General features: G+C 38.3%; 1 long non-coding RNA gene across 1 annotated transcript; it reads right to left on the bottom strand.

Moving 5' to 3' along the window:
- Positions 1-2,822: 2,822 nt before the first annotated feature.
- On the bottom strand, positions 2,823-6,906 carry LOC113639471. The gene is made up of 3 exons (XR_003439839.2): positions 6,702-6,906; positions 5,678-5,927; positions 2,823-5,158 (listed from the first exon to the last, which is right to left on the bottom strand). It is a non-coding gene; the product is annotated as an uncharacterized LOC113639471 (long non-coding RNA).
- Positions 6,907-22,344: the final 15,438 nt, after the last annotated feature.

Here is a 22,344-nt window from a genome sequence, read left to right as displayed (position 1 = left end):
TATGACTTTTTTGATGAATATTACAACACTTACAGCTCTGATAACATTCTCTGCTCACCAGTACAAACCGGTTTTGTGCATGACATCCTGTCAGTAATTGAAAAAAAACAAAAAACAAAGCCACAATTTTAGAGTTTTCGAATTGGACACTGTCTGAACGTTTAAGGTTTAAGGTTGCTTGTTGTTGCTTTGTTTTTCAGTTGGATCAATAAAAGAGTCTATTGCACCAAGTACGTTTAGAAACTGTGCGATGCTGGAAAAGAAAATCTATGTTTGATTTCATTAAGTCCATCTAGGTCATTTGGGGCTTTATGTGGTTCTGAACTTACTGCAGAAGTGACCTCGAAACTGTGAGCAGTGGAGCAACGGAGCCTGACTGTGACATTCCAACAACTGAAACCACAGTGCTCTGGAAAAAGCATCCTGAGGCCAGAAAGTGAAGGACGGTAAAGGAGGGGTTGCGGGTCTCTTTTATGGTTTACGACAGTTTATCTTTTTCTATTGTATTTGTTCCAAATATTAATTTTCATATGGCTTGGCAGGAGATGTGTGCACAAAAAGGATATATTTAGTCATTGAAAATAAATTAATACTATGTCTTTTCAAACACGCTGTCTCTGCAGGCATCAATGTCTCCTTTGGGGCAAAAGCTAGTACCAGAATAACTCTAACCCTCTTTGTCCCTAAATAACACCAGCTTTTCAAAGGGCTTAAATAGCACAGACGATCACAAAGGCAGTAATTACTATCAGCCTTGATAAATCGAAAGGGGTAGTTTCTTACAATAATCCCTACCCTGTATTTTACACTTTAAAACAGAATCTCCCATAAATGCAATCAGCTTTTAAAGCTTATAGAGTGCTTCTAATGGCACTTAATGTTAGTAACTCTGCTGTATAGACTTTATTGAACCTAGGCTGTTAGAATTCAGTTCCACGTTCAGAACAACGAGGCAAAGTAGACTTTTAAGCTTGAAAACTCAATTAGTAGTAAAGGTTGTCTGTCAGAAGATGAGATCATGTCGCATGCAGCTATTGACAAGCACACTGTGATATTATGTTGTGCTCCTTCGATCTGTCCTTGGCAGCCCTGTGACCTGTTGTATTGTGCTTAAAACAGAGCAAAAGCAGAGCAGAAATCATTTACATAGAATTTACTTTTACATAACAACGATCAGAGCTAGTTAATATTAATGGCGGTGTTTCTTGAAGTCTATTCATGGGAATAAACTTGCCTATAATTGTTTCTTTGGGATCCTATTGCCTGAGAATACAGACTAAAACACTTGAGTTAAGCCTGATATTTGAAGTCTTTATATTGCTTTCATGTCTGCTCTTTTATGCCTCCGCTTCCTCTCTCCCTCTTCCTCTCATCCTTCTTCTTCATCAATTTCTCTGTTTCTCTCTCTTATCCTCTAGCCTCGCCGTCTCTATCCATGGCTCACAATTTTTTATTTTATTGCAGTTTGCACAGAGTCAGAAATCGAGTGGGAGGTGGAAGGAGTAGCTGGGTAAGACAGAGCTGTCTTAGAAGAGATGAAAATAAAAGTCAATTTCAACCAATCCTGATAGCCCTTCTCCCTAGAGTAAGCACTGCACCTGGAGCAAGCAAGCAAGAAAGCTCACTGACTACTTAGAAAAGAAGTTCTCTTGTCCTCTTAACAACAGCATTAGGGGTTCGCCTAACTATGGAGGTCATATCATTAACACATCTCTACACACTTTCTCTCACAACATAACTAGTGGATGCAGTAGTGCTGCCTGTGGCAGACGTTGTTGTTCCTTTGAGGTGAGACTATTGTTACGTGCACCAGAGGGCCAGATTAGGAGTAAGCCCCGCTGCCCTGTCTGAATTATCTGCCAATGAATCAGGTGCTCTCTGGCACAGCACCTCTGATGGCAGCAAATTACTGTGACAAAGTAGCACTGGGCAGCTGTCAGGCATGAGCTCTCATCACGCACTATGCTCTGATGGCAGTGCAATCGCATTACATGTTCATCAGGTCAAAGAAGAGCCTCTGTCTCTCTCCCTGTCTATCTCTCTGTCTATCTCTCTATATCTATCTCTCTCTATCACATTGACAAAAAGAGGAAGGACATGTCTTGATAGATCCAGGTTGAGCATTTGAGGGTTTTTTTTGTGTTGGGTATGTCAGTAGCTGTAGCACAAAATGAGACTTGATGCAAAACATGTTCTCAATGCATCTGGCATCGATGTTCAATTAACCAATGTGGAAGCTCATCACACTAACTGCACCTGGTCTGTGTGTGAAACACATATAAGTGGAATGGTGGAAAGAGTTGATATTTAGGACTAACCCTAACCCAATTCAATTTAGAATTTCCTGCATTTTTTTAAGACACAAGGACATTGATATGTTACCAGGGTTGGCAGGTCTTTGGAACAATATCATCAAGCATATATGTAGTTCTTTCACTGAGGTCCTAAAATGGCCTCAGGTCATTAAGTATCATGTCATACAAATGAATATCTGGCTCTTAAAACAAAAGTCCTAAAAGAGTCCTAAAAAACCTGCCCTAATTTACAATTTTGCATTTAATAGACAAAATAACATGCAGGATTGGCCAGCAGTAATTTTCCTTAGGTTAGTATGTAGATCTGGAAAATGTAGCTAGACCTACCTAATACTTTTCTGCCTAAGATTGTACTGTATTTTTTCTAAGACTTTCCAGGGTTATAGTGATATGTTTAATTTTTTGGTTTAAAAAAAGAAGAAGAAAAACATCCACTCTATGTCATACCCACTCTTGGTTTAAATCTGTATACAGACACACATAAAAATAAGCAGTTGCACTGCATTATCAGTGATAAGAGCACTTTTTATTGTAGGCAGGTTATGTTTTGTACATATCAGACATTGCATCTCAAATACAACTGAAATGGTTTCAAATAGCTTACTACATCAAGTCCAAATACATAAGGATTAAAACCATTCCTGGCTGCTAATCTGAGATACAAGATATTAGCCAGCAAGATGCTAAGATGTCTGAAATTTATATCTGATTCTCCCACTAAGGTGATTGTGATTCTCTAGAGAAAGAAATAAAAAATAAAAGAACAACCCTCAGTTCATCCAACAGAGAAAAAGTAGTAAGTCGCTTCAAAAGGCCATCTTGTTCATGTAGGTGAAAAGGCTAAGTGCTGTCAGGAGCAGATATCTGAATCAAATGATGGAGCATGCAAAGAAAAGGAAAGAAAAGCTTTTACTCTAACAATTTTATTCCTCTTATATGAAAGCCTAGAGCTTAGAGTTAGAACGATCTTTACCTTGCATTCATTAAAGTGTAGTTGCAGAGCTTACAGTCCATTGAAAATGGAAAGGTGCTCCATAGTCAGAAAGAGAAAAATAAGAGGAGCATGAAGGGAATATGTATGACTGCGAGCAATAGCTGACCTTTGGTTTATGACATACCGATAATTTAAAGTCAAAATAAGTCAGATTAACAGAATGTTTGCTGGTATAACTATGCAATATCTATAGGTCTGTATGCTCACAATAAATTAGACTCTTTGAATGAAACACTGTGAAAGCATAAAGGCGTTTTCTTTTTTTGCTATGCTTTCATAATTTAATGTCTCAGTGTGTTTGTTGAGATTCTATGTGTCTTTTTTTCCCCCAAAAATTGAGAACAATGATGAAACAAGCGTTGCTATCTCACAACACCAGGGTTCCTGGTTCTATTGTGACTTCAGGTTTTTTTAATGTATGGATTTGTTCTTGTGTCCGTGTGGGTTTCTTCCAGGGTTTCTGGTTTCTTCCAACCTCAAAAACGGTTGACTGGCATCTCTAAAGTGCCTCTAGGTGTCAATGTGGTTGGTGCAAGATGGACTGGTGTTCTGTGCAGCATGTACAGACCCATTATTCTCTATCATAATAGCACAACCCTGACCAGAAAAAGCGGGTGCTTGAGAATGAATGAATGAATGAATGTATGAAGGCAAACATTGGCTCAATGGTGTCAGATAGACTATATACTGTAATTCCAAGCCTTTGACATGCACCATTTAGCTGACTTCCTTGCTTTGTCCTTGAGGAACTAGCTAGATCAAACTAGACAAAGACTATGAACTCAATCTGAATGCATTTATCATGCTGCTGTTTTGCTTGTATGTATAGTACATAATTCAAGACCACGGATAAGACAAAGATATGTATCATGTTTTCTTTGTATTTTGAAGAGCAGAGAGCAGTAAATCAAAGTCAGAGATGTCACATCTTTGTTAAATTTAGCTCAGACGACATCCACAAAAGTTTAGAAAAATGACAAGTGGTTTAGTTTGAAAAAAAAAAAAAAGATAGCAATGTCTAATCGGGTTATGAGAATAATAGAATACATGAGGTTATGTGTTGAGAATACCAAAAAGGTGGCTGTTCTCTGTTACTCATATGCAAATGAAAAGTGTGGCAGTTGTGGGGGAAGACACTTCAAATGATTAAATTACTTAACTGATTTAAGGTAATTAAACAGGAAAATTGTCAACAAAGTGAAAATTAAAAACTAAATGACAGTGAACATGACCTCCAGTGCCACTAGACTTTTTAATTTAATTACTTTAGTTGCAGATGACAATCGTAGTGAGGCTATGAATAATATGTAGCAGAATGCAGATGATAAGTCATCATTCACAGCCTTGTTTTGAGCTAAAAGTGTCTAGGGTTTTTGTAGAATGTTAGAGTCTTAAAATCAAGGTCTGGGTTCTACTGATTGTTCACCTGCAGGCATTCAGTCACATCTCACTGCTACATGTCATGATACAGCAGCTGAGGGAAGACAGAGACCTGAGGATGGCATCCATGTAAAATCCTTCAAACATTTTAGGCATTAAAAATGAATGACGTTATTCATCCATTCTTAAAGTCTTGTTTTTACGTTACATTTTCGTTACTCGTTTATTACCCTATTTAATAATTTCTTTACTTACAGATATGCTGTAATGTTGTGCATGTTGTCAAAGATATATGATTAGCAATAGATGTAATAAAATAGGGTGGAGTTCAATCTAAGGGTGTGTAATAATGGCTGTTTCACAGAGGTTTGGTCGAGATTCCATAATCATGATGCTTCATTTTGTTCTAAGTTCAGGGTGGCAGCCATCAGGAGACAAAATGTTCTTGATTCAGACGCAGTAGAAATCTCTGTGAAAATAAAAGAAAATTACGCCCTTTACAACAGGCAGGCAGGATGACAGACTTCAGAATTGGAAATGAAGATTAACCAAAATGACTCCTGAAGAGAGCACAAGAGTTCAGTCAGATACCGTCTAGGCTGAGATTTATATATATATATATTTTTTGGCATTAGGACAATGAATGAAAAAAATACAGGTTAATAGCATCACATTTAATGTAATTTTCAACTTCAGACAAGGGTTCGGATGAGTCGGAACTGACTCAGAACACAAAAGAACTCAAGAGCTATACTATTACTTAGCTGCCAACATCCTACTGAATTGTGTTGTAATTGCTTTTTGCAGTTTTATTACGAGAAACAGATTCCAAAAGGCATGTAGCCTGATTCTTTATAGAAGTGAGCACCTTTTTTTTTGACATTTAATTAGATGAGATTGTGAATTTATAACACTTGATGTTACTGTCAACAACCGACATTGTGATCATGTGAAACATTTCGAAGTAGCTTAAAGTGTTTGAACTTACACGTCCACATGCGGATGCACATGCCACACATGGCGATGACACTAGCGATGTTGAGAGCTCTGCCACATTCTGGGCTCATCAGGCAATTTTTGGTACTCTTGCAGCACCTCAAGCAGCCGTTTGGCCCAGATTCGGCACGCTTGGTCTCGGAGTAGCTCTTATCCACATTGGTCATGTGCTGCTGTGTTATGACATCAGGATGGCTCTTTTTCATAAAATCCTCCTCCATGGCTAGCAACCAGGCTCGAATCTGTAGGAAAGTGTGAAAGAGATGGGCAGTGACAGACTCTGGGGCAAAAATAACCAATCAATAGTAATTATGTTACACTATCTGAGGCCATCCTTTCATTGTCATTAAGTGATATAGAAATTGGTCGATAGTATATGGATCATCGGGCTGCTATCTGCACACTGCTGTCATACAGTGCACCTTGGAAAGCCCCCAAAAGGACACCCAAATCCTTCAAGGGCAATTTGCTACATGTCTGACTGGCATCAGTAGTTTCGTTTTCCAACTATGACACAAGCATTTGAAACAGGGAAAGCAATTTTGCATGGTGGGTCACCTCCTTGAGTGTTTTGTATCATTTTTGTTCCATGACTCAGAAATCACATAACACATAACCATTAAAAACGGCACTCGGATAGCCGTCTCTTACCTCTGTGGATTTGATTCATTAACTTTAGCTCTGGGCTAACTACTTCATTACCATAGCATTACAGGTGTAGAACAATGGAGACACTTTCCTCATTTCAATTTTTTTTGCTATTTCACCACACATGAAGAAAGCTATAGGAAAGACCCAAATGATGAAACAGCAGTGCACTTTACCTTCCAGAGGACAGTTAAGACTTTTATGTGTGTTATTTTTCTTGAATTGTTCTTAGGCCCTTGCGGATGCTATTTTTTTTTTCTTTCTTTCTTTTTTTAAGAAATCGAATTAGTTGGAATTAAAATCCTCAATCACACTGCTGTCACAGAAAGAGAGAGCACAGAACACAATAAGAACTGAGCTTTATTTACCTCTCGAGCCTCCTGTTTGTCGTCTTTTTCACCCTTCAAATGTGCTCCAAATGTGATCCAGACAAAACCCTTTCACATTATCCTCTGTTCTTCCTTCACAGCTTTTCTGTTGTTGATAGAGTTACTCTTTAGGACAGTGGTTCTCTTTAAATCACAGAACAGCCAGAATACCCAGTCTTAGCCCTGGTGTGCCTGTGAGGGTGTGTATACTGGTTTTTCCAGGCTGTCCACTTTGAAAGTTTTCTGCATATCACAGATTCCTGTGAGCTATCTTGGATTGTTTTTATCGATGCGTCACAAGAGAGTGATCATTTCGGGCGGTGGAAATGTTTTTAAGGTATGTGTATGAAAGCAAACCTTATGACTGCTATAAAATGTCCATAGATTCTTTCAGAGTATAGTTCTGTTTAGATCAAATGGAAAATAGTGTCTCTTCAATATTGGAATGGAAATCAATACTAGGTTTTCACACACACTCAGATGTTAATTGTGCTGAAACTGGTGGCAAAATGAAGAAGTGAGAGATGCGTCCATCTGGCCTCAGAACTCAGTGTTCTGTCTGCAGTTCATGTTCTGATCACTCCAAACCACTTGGCCTTTATTAAAGAAGCTTCAGTACACAGTCCAGCAATGTTATTTAACAGAAAAAAAAATAACACTTTGACTTCAATAATGGAGCTAAAAAAAGTTTTGTAGTTGTGGCACACCCACAAATACATAAACCAGAAGATGCAGTTGTGACACACAATAGCAGTCACGCCACAATTGTTCCCATACGACATACGTCACAATTGTTCCTATACGACATACAGTAATTGTTTTGCTCTCTACCCTACAGTATATGAGGGGATGTGGTGGAGACCATTGCAGCTCCTACTTTTTCCTTTCTTTCTTTCTTTCTTTCTTTCTTTCTTTCTTTCTTTCTTTCTTTCTTTCTTTCTTTCTTTCTTTCTTTCTTTCTTTCTTCTGAGGATTTCTCAATTTTGTTTGCACATTAACTGCACTTTAAACAAAAAAGAGACTATTCATTTTCATAATGATATTAAATCATATGTATGCAATTATACTGTATTTTGACTCAGTTTTGCATACTTTCCATCTCATTTTGGGTTAAAAATTGCCACTTGTTTTTTGACTCTGAGGTTTGGATCAGTTCTATTCAATTCACAGTAACCGGTCAAATAGGCAAAAAACACCTAGAATAATTGTTAAAAAGCACAATGACTATGGTGTGGTTGCAGTTTCCACCACTGTAATAAAAAATAAATAATTCACTGGCTACAGTTCATGAACCCCACTTTGAGAACTGTGGGAAACGATGGAATGTCCCATAATTAGAAGAACTCTAAGACTTTTTGTTGTATAATAACTCTTTGAGTAAAGCTTCAGATCAGCAGATTTCCAAAGCAGCACATAGATCAATTTAGATAAGCTTTTACTTTCCGAACAAGGTGAAAAAGCCATAATGGTAAAAATCACCCATCAAGGTGATTGTTCTTGTTTACTCCGGTGTTTATTAGCACTATGCATAGCATTTCCAGCATCAGTTACACAAACTGCACTGAAGATAATGGCTTAGCTATTTGTCGCTTGTATACAGGCACAGAACACAATGAGCTGGCATTAACTGTTATGACAATTCTATTTATTACCCATAAGAATCTGTCCTTTTGGAGGAACCCTAGAAGGTTTTATGTAGAACCTTAAATCAGAGTGGATGTGACTTTACTAATGCTTCTTCAAGCTGTATTTGGAGGTTGGAAGGCATCATTGTTAGCATGAATGTTGTTTACTGATATACTTCACCAATTTATTTGAAAGCAGCATACATGAATCCTTTCTTGTCATACAAATCTCAGAATCCCGTGTCAACTTGGGTGCAACAGTCAGTTGAAACAAAAAGCAGTTTGTGAACAAATTTGGATTACAGAAATAGCTGGCGTAGTTACAGAATATATGATTTATTACCTCCCATTATATTTTTAGAGCTAGGAAGTGTTACCATAATGTTGTGACATATTCCTGCCTCCTCCATTATTTCTACAGAGATATCTGTAGGTATCAAAGTGCTGCCGTCTAAGACACTAACTAATGGCAGACTAAAAGCAGCTCAGGATGTTCTTTAGGATGTTGAGAACATTTCAAAGGTCAGACTCATAAAAACCTGATTTTTTTTTCCTCTGCAACTAAAGATCTTAATACACTGTAAACATTGTTAATGTCTCAGAAGGTAGCACTCTCTCCCCAGTCCATGAAGCTGATTTACAGAAACTGAGCTCCAAAGACAGCCAAGTTTGGATTTCTTGTCAGTGCAATGTTGCAAAAATGAGCATGTTTACAAGAGTTTAGTCCCACCTAGTCCTGATGAAGTCAGCAGCAGTTCCTGGAGTGAACATTTTTAAAATTTTTACAAGCAAGTAAATGTTGTAATCCTGGCTGTCATGAAACCCAATATACCTCTACAAGCGCATCCAGAGAGCCATGATGAATGGCTGAAATTGTTCCAAAGCATTTCATTCCAAAGTTAAAAATATGTTTTGTGCATTTCTGTCCTGAATGTGTTTCGAGGCACAGTACAAAACATGTCAAAAGGATTCTGTCATCAGGATAGAAGGATAGAATGAACGCAATCAGAACAGAGTTTATCTATATATAGCAGTCTTAAAGACATGGCGACTGTATAATTCTGTTTGATAAAAAGAGTATACCATAGGGCATTCAAGAGAATAGTGAGGATCCATGTGAAAGATGTCTAACAAGAAGAATCGGGGCCACAATAAACAATCTAGAGTTTGCAGACAGAACATCAGAAAAACATCACAACAAAGAAATGTCCAACAGGAGGAAGCCACAGAAGAAAGGAAGGGTCATACTCAAACATCAGTCGAATAAGCAGCAGATCAGAACATACTCAAGTGGTCTTACACCTAGTGGCAAGTTCATGTGCTTTGTTTGTATATCAGGGATGTGCAGTCCTATCCACAAATGGGAAGTGTGGGTGCAGGTTATCACTCTTGTTAAACAGGAGAAATACCTAATTTAACCTGTTTAATTAGTAAATCTTGCAATTCAGATGCGGCTTTTGCTTCTCTGGAATGAGGACCTGCACCAACTCCAGCACATTGCTAATCAACTCGGACACCCCAATATAAAGCACAAACAGGAAATGAGGACAAGCTGAAAATTCATTAGAGGATGCCCTCTTGTGGCATGGTGGAAAAGTTTCCATGACGTTTACATTTCCAGCATTAAGCAGCCACCCTAATATTTTATCTCATTTTTTATACAACTGTGAAATTGAGAATTAAGGGGCCTTGCTCAGGGGCCCAGCAGTGGCTACCTGGTGGACAGGGGAATCAAACTCAAAACCTTCCAAACAGTAGTCCATCACCTTAACCACCAGGCCATTTAAAAATGGTTGAATTATGGCTGTTTGAAATACACAAATTCTGTTGACTTTTGGTAAAAGATACAAATAATGTAGGGCATGAAATCTTTATATATCCAATAAATCATGGCTATGACCTTCTAGTCTGAAATCACTCAATTCTTTTTCATATTTAACATGTCTGAAATGTGTTTTCCACACAAACTACATCATACTCTTACTGTTTATCGTGTAAACAACTTCACAACATCGAATAAACTATCTATTTGGACTAATATATGATTCATTTCAGATGGGCACTGTTTGTTAGGGAAACATTTCTGATCTGTTTTGGATTCCTTGCAACATTATTCATTCAACGTAAAAGGCTGCAGTCCACTCAAGTCTGTACTCAGACATGCTAATGTGGTGTTGCGAAACACAGACAAGCTATCCAGGGTTAATTGCTTCAGAGCGTTCAGGGCAACTAAACAGATAACATGTCCCGCCTTGTCCTGGAAAGCTCTGTCAGCGACGATGCTGAAAAGTCTACATGATTATTAGATGATAGTGAAATTTTCCACTACTCATTCTTACAAATAAGAACAGACAATCACAAGCTCAGACAAAAGCATTAAAGGAGAGAGAAAACTGATGGCTTCAGTCTTCATTATGTAGCAATTTGCAGTGATTCTGCTAAGTAGCCTCCAGATCACACACACAGTGTGGCAGAAGACTGTGATATCACAGCTGACTAGGCTCAAGCACATCAAATTGTACTGTATTACACCAGTGGGGATCGATTTTAGCTCATGGAAACAAAAGCAGTACTTCAAGCAGCTATGCTAACAGAGCCGAGTTCCTGCTAGAGGCTGTGAGGAAGAGTTATGAAGGATATTGTGGTGCCGTGGAGACTGGGCAGGTGGACAGCGTAGTTTATTCTGTAAGATGGGGACGTTCCCAAGAGAGGGCATCTACTGGAGCATATCACGTGGAATGGCAGCCAACTTCCAAAACATTTCTATTTTAACATGACTTCTTTCCCTGGGGCTGGATTTTTTAAACCAGCAGTTCTTCAATAGCTTAGCGAGGATAAAAGCCATTTGAAGATGAACGAGTAGAGGTGTGCACATACAGTATGTATGTATTGTGGGTGTAGCCTTCTGATACTCCATATACAGTATACCCATGGATTCAAAATATCCTTTATTTATTTCACTATGTAAATATATGTACATGATATTATAATGTTCATGCCAGTATAGGGTTTTCTAAGCAGGAAGAAGGAGGAGGAGGAGGAGGAAACAGTTGGAGATGAAAAATGGTTTGAGATGTTAACATGCTGTCTACCTAAAACGGCAATAAAGTCCAAGCATGTGTTTGATATATTGCATCGTTTGATCTTTACGGGAACGGAAAGAATAGTCTGATGAGCAACCTCGATGCTTCATAAAAATATTTCATCATAAAAAAAAAAGAAGGGGAAAACAGAAAGAGCTTGTTGCACCATTATGATTGAAAACAAATCTGAATACATAAAGGAAATATAAGAATGTGTAAGAGGGCTAAATGTCAGTTAAGGTCTCTAAATTCATATTTGTGCTGAGCTACAGTCAGCATTTTAATGAGATTTATTTGCAAAAATTACATGAAATCTGTGGACCCACTCAAAATGTATATCAGTGTTCGGATATCAGGAGGCAGACGGTTATCGTGTGTCTGAAACACTGGGTGATTGATTGATGTCCTAGATAAGATCATCCCAGAATTGTTTTCACCTTGTCAGTGCAGCTTATTTCAATCATTAACCTCTGTCAGTCACTCAAACTCTTTCATCACATCAGTTATGTAACACAAGCCACCCGAAACAAAAGAAACTCAGCACCTAAGAAATCCTGCTACTGTTGTGGATGCAGCTAAAACTGATCAAACGGGGCATCTGGGATATAAAAGCAAGGCTGAAATAAATCTATTCTCTTAGCTAGCACAGCCTGACTCTGAAGGGAGAGCTGCAGAGATGGCAGCCGTCAACAGGCCCTTCGCCTCATCTATCAAAGGGGAGAAGGCGTTGTTAGTGAGGGAGAGTACACATCACACTGGGGAAGTGCTGAATGACTGCAGATTTATGGACCGAGACTGACAGTGGCAAGTGTGCAAGCAGGAACCACTCTCTCCAACACCTGAGCTCCAGAAGAGATGGAGACAGAAGGAGAGATTGAAAGAAAAAGATAAACAGTGTGTTTCTTAATGAGAGAAAGAGAGAGAGAGAGAGAGAGAGAGAGAGAGAGAGAGAGAGAGAGAGAGAGAGAAGAAAAAAACACATCTTTAAACACATCCACACAAAAATAGATATAAAAAGCTTGCAGCCTTGGGTTTTTAATTTTAGACCTGCTACGGAAATCTGAACGTTATAAAAACCATAGGCTTGAAAAAGTTGAGAACACACACATGATTCATACCAATATGTTGTAGGTGGACCCGAGTTTTAAGTGATGCCTGTGGGTCATGCAGCAATGATGAGGAAAGTCAGGCAGCAGACAATCATCTGATGAGAGATTTATTGGCAGCAGTGATGCCTGGGGTGAAGCTCATGAGAGACTGTGCTTGTATGCACTGATAGAGAGACTTGCAGGCTAATAAAGCAGCAGGATGGAGCCACAGGGCCCAGGGCCAGCTTCTCAAAATGCCTGGGGAGTGTGCTAGTTTGGTATTTAGGTATGTAATACATCTTTACACTGAAACTCAGCAAGGCTTTTTGTAGACAAACCGGCACATGAGAATGTCTGAATTATTGATGTCTGGCATGGCTGACTCACTCATTCAAAGCCCACCGAACCAAATGCCTAGTGCTGCAAATATGAGTCATGCAAATTTAATAATTTAATGATAAATTGGGAGGTAGTATGGAATATGTACGGCCACGTCAGTTACATATTGTATGCTTCCGACATCTTATTACTTTTTCTGACCCTGCATGGACCGACTATTTTTTTAAACTCCATTAGGCACAAATTTCTCTGAGGCACCTAGCAAAAAAGTGATTGTTGAGTGTAAGCATGAAAGCATGAAAAAAATCCAACCAACCCACCAACCAAACATAAAAAACCCTTCCCCGATAATTCATGGGTGATTAAACATAAATTGGGAAATAAACAGATTTAGCATCACTGAGCTCTTAATGTGCAATACAGGGTTCAACTTCCACACCCTGACCTTTTTATATGGTCTTCCTTCAAACAGAGTATCATTATAGCCTCAAAAAGCCTCATAAGCTCGGAGATTTTTTTGTAGTCAGAAAAAGAAAGCTTTAATACACTAACAAGCAGCTTAGGTTCAAAAGGATCTTTGTGGCTCTCACCTCTATTTCTTTGTGGCTCCTTGCTCTGTAATCCAACTGAGAAGTATGTTGTCCAATACGTAGGAAAAGCTCCACAAGACTCTATATAAATCCATAAATAAGGCGGAATTCAACTTTCTCTTCAAAGTCATTGTGATCAAGCTCTGAAGCATGGAGTTGGACAGCTTCTAAGATAAATGGCGCGTGTAACTGAGCTTGATGATACGGTTAATGTGTCATAGCACACCTATGTCTGTTGCTTCTGTGACCTTCTGCTTTTTTTTTTCCTGAAAGATATCATAGCAGCTGGGTTGGCACACATTAGAGTATTCCGCTCACGACGGATCAAAAAAGGTTGTGTTTATGCAACTTGTTTTAAGGCCATGCAATTTCATCAGCCACTGTGCTAATTGCATGTTCCGCTCATCAGTGACCTAAAAGAGCAGAGGCTCTCTTCTTCATTAATGTACACTGTGCACTAGCTCAGATTACTAGCTCCTTCCCTTCCCTTCCCTTCCCTTCCATGCCATGTGTGTGTTGTTCATTAATTCCTAGCCTCACACTGGACCCAACTTATCCCTCTTTCAGCCAAAGTCCTTTATATCCACTGAGATTTCTTTATCTAGAAAATACATTCATGTTTCCTACTGTATATGAGTAACGCAGGATGATTGTAAAGTCTACCTTTTAGAAAGGGATACAGAAATATTTCTACCATATCTGCCTTAAGTGGGGGCAACATTTATTTAGCTCCAATTGAATGATATTTGAGCTCCTGCACTCTGCATTGGATGAAATATTAATTCCTATTTCTTGTCTAATCCACTTTGGCTGAGATTAATTGTGACAGGTTGTCTGGCGTTCATTTCAGCTACCTGACAGCTGAGCTTCTGTAGGTTTACTGAAAATATGTGTTTGCCTTCATGTGAGATCAAAAGTGTACAAGGCCGGGGGATTTTTTTCTCTAACAGATCTCCAGTAAGATTTATTATTATTGTATTGCTATTGGATAATGATCCATGAAAATACCTTTCATTCATTCGTTCATTCATTCATTCACGTATACATTTGTCATTGAGCTTGACATTTGTCATTGATCTTATCCAGAGCGACTTAAATTTTAATATACAGTAACTGAGTAATTGTAGACAGTAGTCCAACACTTTACTAAGCTATCACATTCATCTATCTATCTCTCTATCTATCTATCTATCTATCTATCTATCTATCTATCTATCTATCTATCTATCTATCTATCTATCTATCTATCATCTTCAGTAACCATTTTATCCTGATCAGCGTCCCTGTAGATCGAAGCCTATGCTAGGAGTCCATCGCAAGGCATCACGCACACACTCATTTATACCTAGAGGCAATTTAGCTTTGATAATCCACTTACTGGCATATTTTTGTAAGGTGAGAGAAACCTGTAAATGTAGGAGAAAAACCAAGTATTTTAATATGCATTTTTAGTATTTTTGACTTATATACATGTGGCATTACATAAAAGTCATAACCACTCACTCTCATTTTCTACCGCTTATCCGAAGTACCTCGGGTCACGGGGAGCCTGTGCCTATCTCAGGCGTCATCAGGCATCAAGGCAGGATACACCCTGGACGGAGTGCCAACTCATCGCAGGGCACACACACTACAGACAATTTTCCAGAGCTGCCAGTCAACCTACCATGCATGTCTTTGGACTGGTGGAGGAAACCAGATTATCCAGAGGAAACCGCCGAGGCACGGGGAGCACATGAAAACTCCGCACAAACAAGGAGGAGGCGGGAATTGAACCCCCAACCCTGGAGGTGTGAGGCGAACGTGCTAACCACTAAGCCACCATGCCCCCCAAGTCATAACCAAATCTTGCTAATTTAAATCTTATAGAGATTTGATGCAAATTGCAAAGTGCAATTGATGCAAATGGAACTTATAAATAGCAAGATAAAAAAATGATTTAAATATGAATTTTGTGAATATTGGAATTATAGCTAGGATGTTAAACACTCGGTCAAAATTCAATGCTACTCGGTCTCACTTCACATCACAGTCATGAATTGCAAACATGACTTTCCCCTTTGTGATTGGATAAATGATGAGGTTCACCACCCTGAAAGCATCTAGTGTTCAGGAGAGCTTAACTTTTAGCCCAAGTTACAGTACATCACAAGATAATATATATTCATATTCAAATGCTTTTATCAGCTTCCAAGCGCCATAAAACCTGCACATACACATTTATAATGAACTACAAGTCATTTTTATTTACTTTGTCAGTTCAACAGCCTACGCTGTGATGTCCAAATTTCATCTTGCTGTTCAAATAAGAAACCTTCACACAGTTTTGAAAGGATGCTCTCAAACATACTGTAAGTCCAAAGGAATGGTTAGTGCCTGGTTTATTCAAAAGTTCAGTTATTTTGCTTTCCACACAGAGTAAGACTTAATATAACCTATTTTATATTTCTAAGTTTGGAGCTTATTTTCATTTGGGGTTTCATTTTTTTATTGTGGTCTTGTAGAAATAGGTCTATATCAACCACTCCATCCTAAGAGACTGGTTTAATTGCTCTAGTTTGAAGAAGGATGGACAAAATTCGTATACATTTAACTGTTTCAAATACATATTTATTTGAAGACTTCTGGAGATTGTGAAGGACTGTGTGGCAGATCACATATCATTTTTGTGAATTTGATGAAGCTCAACCCCAGGAAGGCAATGAGTCAATGCCTAAGTTGGTTTGAATGTTGGGTGTCTGTAAGCAAAGTAGCCACAGTGATTAAAGAAGTTATTAATCTTCTTTCTTATCTGCTGTTGTCTCAGTCGTTTATTCCCCTCAGGCCACAGGCAGTGCAACAAAGAAGCTCCAGCATAGAGCTTTTAATGAACACTGAGATGGCCAGCATCAGCTTCTCCACAGGGTCTAACTTTATATTAAATCTGTTATTGATTGCAGTAACTGTTATGGATATAATTTAAGTTTGGCTCAATGTTTTTAAAAGTTGTGTGAACTAGAGCTAGAGTCGACATTAACGTAAAGGGTTTCGTAACATCCCTGAAGGCTGTCCATCTTTTTTCACCAAAATGACACAAAACGTATACTGTGAATTTATGAGTGCCTTTAGAGGCTATTTTTTTTTTTTTTCAGAATACTGCAAAATCTTTTAAATCGCTATTATCCGACCATTACTGGTAAAGCTAAAGAACAGCAAGTTCCTTTTCGTAGCTTTTGTCTTTCTTGTCAGTCCTACACCAATTAGGCTTTTGTTATCCTTCTGTAGCTGTCTTGTGGGTCCCTGCTGATGAGTTGTAATAGTCACACTTAAAAGGAACTTTTGCAGAATGATGCCCATTCAACACTTGTTAACATAGTAATAAACCTTTCATTGCTCATGAATGTCTGAAGAAAACTGTTGTGGCAGTTGTTTCAGAAAATAGAGAGAAATTGTCTCTCTCTGAATTCAACAAAACAGGCAAAAACAAGCCACCAAGTCTATGCCTGTAATGTTCTACTATTTTCGATGCAGCACTAAGATCACCATGTGCTCAGATTTCTTTTTATTTTATTTTATTTTTTTTTACACCTTCTCCAACCTGCCCCACCAAGCATACAGCATTTCCAGACATGATGCCTGTATCTAGCTAGTGTATGACTCTCATAAAAAAAGAAGAAGGAGAAAAAAACAACAATGCAGCATAGAGAACTCCTCTTTCTCCTGGAGTGTGTTGAGCTGGATGTAATCTAATGGCCCTTCTGAGAACAAGTTTATTTGTTATTACTCAGCATAAAATATCCCTGACTGATCAGGCACTAGTTGCTTGTTGAAGCACATGTAAATGATTTCTATATAATGAGAGCAGTGAGGACAGGACGAAAGTGGGCAGGCTATGAAGACACTATTGAACGGATGCTGGAAAGATGTCTCATGCCATTAAGGCAACACAGTATCCCGTCGTGGAGCAAGCAGCATGATTGAATCAGTGCTTTTTTCATCTATCAATGGATGCACCGTGGTGAAATTGTGGATGGATATTAAAAGGCTGTTGAACTATGAAGGTGGGAAAATGGTGGTTATGCCAGTTTTGCTCTTATAAATAAATGCTTTCCCAAACCACATATGAGCTCTGGGAAATGAAATCTAAGAGTCGGGGAAATATAAGAAAAGGCTTAGGTACTAGTATTTAAATATGCTCCCTTTGCATCTTATGCACATCCATCATTTGAATAAGCTGCTTTCCACTACTCTGCTGTAACATTGTATATCAGCTCAGAGGAACAAGATGACTGGAAATGGTTAAACTGTGGCATTTGTATCACTTCAGGCTCATAGTAGTTATTTATTCAAGGGCTCAGAATGTGCCTTTTAAATGTACAACATTTCTCTGTGTGTCATCCACAGAGACCAGATGCACACGGCGGTCATCTAGCGAATATACATTGCAGGCCCTCAACCAAACGCAGAGGCATTCGACACCTCAGACACTATGAGTGAGGGGGAGTGCTAATTTTTCTTTTTTTTCTTTTTTTTATGAAGATTTTAAGAGGGATTCATGTAAGAGCTCCACTGAGAAGGAGAAATATTTATCAGTCTGATGATTCGTAGCTTCTGTTAACACCATGGGTGTTTTATCCCAGTGAGCTGGCATTTTCCAAGTTTCAATATGCAGCTTGGCTACACAACCATCTCAGGGACAGTGCTGCGTCTGTGAAGGATGATTTCTCTCCGAAGGGAAATCGGATCTTTCCACTGAGGTGCACTGTTTAGTAGCAGTGGAGCAAGACTGATTCTACGATATCACATTGTGGAAGTGCAAGATGGTGGAGGGAGAGAAAGACAGACCATGTCCATGACCAAGTTTGTATACAAGCATATGTGAAGTAGGCACACTTTAGACTCTAGAGGGGTGAGATTATCAGAAGAAACATCTGTGCCACATTAGAACAGCAGCCGCAGTGGGAGATAAACCAAAAGAGCTCCAACACTAATGAGCTGCCTGCATGGAGCTACAAAAACAAGCTCGAAACCCAAAAGTGCTAATCAGACACTTAGCATGGGGCATCTTACTGGGCCTTTGCTAAAAGTCTGTGGGGACAATACATGTTCTTAATAGATAAAAAAAAGGGTTTAATATTATTATTAAGGTGTAAAAGTAAAAGCAACAGGTTGGGTGAGTGAGTGGCGTTATTCTTTAGACATGAACTCAGCAGAACTGTGTATCTGAAGAGAAGGTACATAGACACACTCCTGCTTCTCAGGAGCAGCTTTATATCGTTCATTATAGCAATATACATTTATTTCAGTTTGTAAACAAGCTTTCAGTGCTGTTCTATTATGCCTTCAAGCTATTCCATTTGGTCTGGTTATTTTAATGGAAAACAGAAATCGTGGCTTGTGTTTCTCAAGACCAAATAACAGTGTTCTGGCTTGACAGGCAGGAGAATGAGATGAAGTCGAGCAGTTAGAATGTAGGTTATTCATATTATCTGTGTTGATTTGTATTCCACTGGCTTTTTTCATCAGCTAATAAAACAGGAGTGTAGTCTTTCTTTTAAATCATTGTCATTTCCAAACCTCTGTCTGACACGGAGTGAGGAAAGGTAAAACCTTTGTAGATGATACATCCCCAATGGGCTGAGTTCAATATGGAATGTTAAACAGTAAGCGGCCATCTCTTAAATATGAAATAGAATGTGTTCTTGTCTGCTTCAGGAACAAGTGAATCTAATCTAATGGTTCAACATAAAATTGACACCTATATCAGGAATCACCAAAATAGTAAAAAGTCAATCCTGAGTGATTTAAAACTAAACAAAACAAAACAAAAATGATAACTAATGCGTAAAGATTTGAAACACATGAGGTTAATCCTGATAAAGTAGAGTTACCTGCAACATGAAGCAATGCTCTTCCTGCTTTGTGTTGAAGGCCAGCACTAATGAGAAACCATATGTGAAAGTCACGTATAAATCGAATGCAAATAATATTTTATTTGCATTCGATTTATACGTGACTTTCACATATAAGCAACTCCCGCATCATCTCCATATCAGCAACTTTTCTAGGCAAGTGAGTCTTGGCACCTATGACAATGCTGAACTCTATTTCTACCGAATACACTGGACTGTTATACCAGGCTACAGAGAATGGTATTCTACAGGTGTGGAACTTTCCAGTCATACTGTAGTCCCACAGCTAGTCCCATAGATACCCCATGGCCTCTAAATGTTGAGTCTTGCTGTAATTCTATTAATAGTTATATACCATTCATATCTCATTCTGCCATATTCTCAAAAGTGATCTTGTTGCCTCAGAAGTGATTATCTCCCAAACTGTTGAATTGAACACTGACCAGTGATGTTAGACTTTGATTTTGACTATATATATGTATATTGTGTTGAGGACTGCAAAAGCAAGAATTTAGCAAACAGAACAGGACTGACTAAATTGAACATTGATTATTTCCCCACTGTCGCTGGCGTCAACATGGATCAGTTGAGTGAAGCAACGATTGTGAGGTGTTTAAACACTGCAACGTTTACCTCAGGTGATCAGACAGAGACTGATGGTTGATGATGTAACATTGACAGTTACATTTTTCCATGAGTAGATCAGGTTATTAATGAAAGGGTCTGCAGGTCATTCAGTGAATTGAAAATGTTTAATGCAATTTTTCTCCCGTTTCACTTTGAAGAGGAACCAGAACAGTAAATGATAAAACCTTTCCCCTGAAATCCACACAATAGAGAAACATATTTCAGTTCTGCAAAGCCTGAAAATTTCAAATTTATATAGTGAAAAATCGCTGAAATGATTTATCTTTCATGGTTTCTTTTTTCTTTTTCTTTTTTTTTTTTTTTACATTTCATAAATTTGTAACAGTTTTAACAGGGTTAGGTGTAGACTCTTTTATGTCTACTGTATAGTAGTTTGAGCATGTGATCATTTCACATGTATCTTCAATATGCTACTTCATGAAGAGTATAGTTACGGGCAATCATTTTTTGAAAGTAGGTTGTAATATTACTTGGAAATATGCAATTTTAGATGCTGCCAAGAAGAGAGGCGAGCATGACAGAGTGAGGCACTCTGCGGGTGCACACACATGGCGTAAGCCACCACCAGCAACATATTGCCTCATTAACAGATAGCCATCTCTTTGAGGCAAACCAGGACAGGGACACAATGCCACCGCTTTCAACCTACAACCTTCCACCACAGGCCATTATCTATTCAAAATACATTCTCCTACTTCATCACAACCATAGGCATTGTTTTTATACAGTAGCACAGTAGCACATTATTGGTTATGTTTCCTTCCTAAAACAGGAACAGATGCTTGCGCTATTGTGGGTGGAAGAAACCGTTTTCTTTAAGATACTTAAATTTTTTTTCAAAATGTTGTTGGACGTTTTTTTGGTAAACCCTAGATCTAAGTCTTTCATCACTTAGAATTATAGTGTAGCTCTCCAGAAACTGAATATGTTCTAGATATTTCTGAAGCCTTTGTGTTCTGTTGTAGTCATGATGAAAATGATGACCATGAATCACTGCCACTATCAACAAAACTCCTATTTTTCCAAGTATGCGGAGGATAATTATTATCTTTTTTATTTTTTCAACTTCTTTGCCTGATTCTGTCTACTTTTGAATGTGACCCGCACAGTTGCACAGATATATGAGTCGTGACTATGCCTGGTAATCGAGCTATTCAGAATTCAAAACCAGATTTGAGCACACAGGATCAAAGCAGGAACTGAGTCTGTGAGTTTCTGAGAGGGAGTTACTAATATTGCCGAGGGGAAGAATTCAAATCTCTCTGTCCCTCTACTGACAAAATCTACCTTGCACTGTTACATTCTAATGCCCCCTTTTTGGTATCACATATCTTTTAAAGAAATGCGTTACTCCAGTGAAACTCAATTTACTGATTTTCGGGTTATACTGAGATAGCATTACATCAAAGCACTGAATAGAAGAACATTTTATGCCTTTGAATGAAGCCTAAATCATATAGACAAGACTTACAGTACGAACTCACAATGCATGTACTGTGTGCTGTTTCATATTCTAAGACTGCCTCCATTTGTTTTAGGGCAAGTGATATATAGGACATTTATTGAAAAATACTACTGTGCACACTTTTGTGTAAGCAACCTTGTAGCTCACAATTCAGTCCTCGGGGACCTCCATCTTCTAACACACTGGAGCAAGGTCAACATTCTATATCTTTTATTACCTGGTTCAGGTGTGTACAAGCTGGAACAGATTAGATATATTAAATATAAAGACCAACTTGGGAACTATGAGAACTGCACTGGGAAACATTGTCCTATAGCAGGCTTAAAACTTTAAGGAATCGACCTGAATAAAGTCTACTAGGGCACAGTTTTAGGGCAGACATTAGTCTCAAGTGGCATATGTACCCTCTTAAAAAGAAGGGGTCACTCATATATTGTTGGGATGGTTTTAGCTTTTCTAATGGGTTGTACGTGAAACATTCTCTAAATGGAAGCTCTTGGTTGCACGTGGACCATCCAAAACCTCCATCCAGCAAAAGAACAATCAACACCAACAAAAAATGAAACAAATAACTTTCAGAGTGTTAGATTAAACATTTTTTAAATGTAAGAGTTTAAAGATAACTCTAAAAGGAGTTATGTTTCATCTGAAAATACATAATAATTCCTCAGTCTAAAAGACAATCAACATCATATTAGTTATTGTTCATGCTTTCTTGACCCTAATTTCTTGATTATTTTTCAGTTTATACTTTCAGAATAAGGTCAAATCTAGAAATCTTTAGGGAAACCAATCTAGCACATTTTAAGGAAGCTAGAAAGTCAATTTTGAAGAATTATTAATGAACCCTTTTCTAAGAGTGTAGGTTATTATCCAGATGGAAAATCTGTGCTCACATAAAAAAAAAAAAATGC

Source organism: Tachysurus fulvidraco, chromosome 15, assembly GCF_022655615.1.
Source record: "Tachysurus fulvidraco isolate hzauxx_2018 chromosome 15, HZAU_PFXX_2.0, whole genome shotgun sequence".
Lineage (NCBI taxonomy): Eukaryota > Metazoa > Chordata > Actinopteri > Siluriformes > Bagridae > Tachysurus > Tachysurus fulvidraco.
The sequence above is the reverse complement of the archived record's forward strand: the minus strand, read 5'-3'. Positions and strand labels throughout refer to the sequence as shown.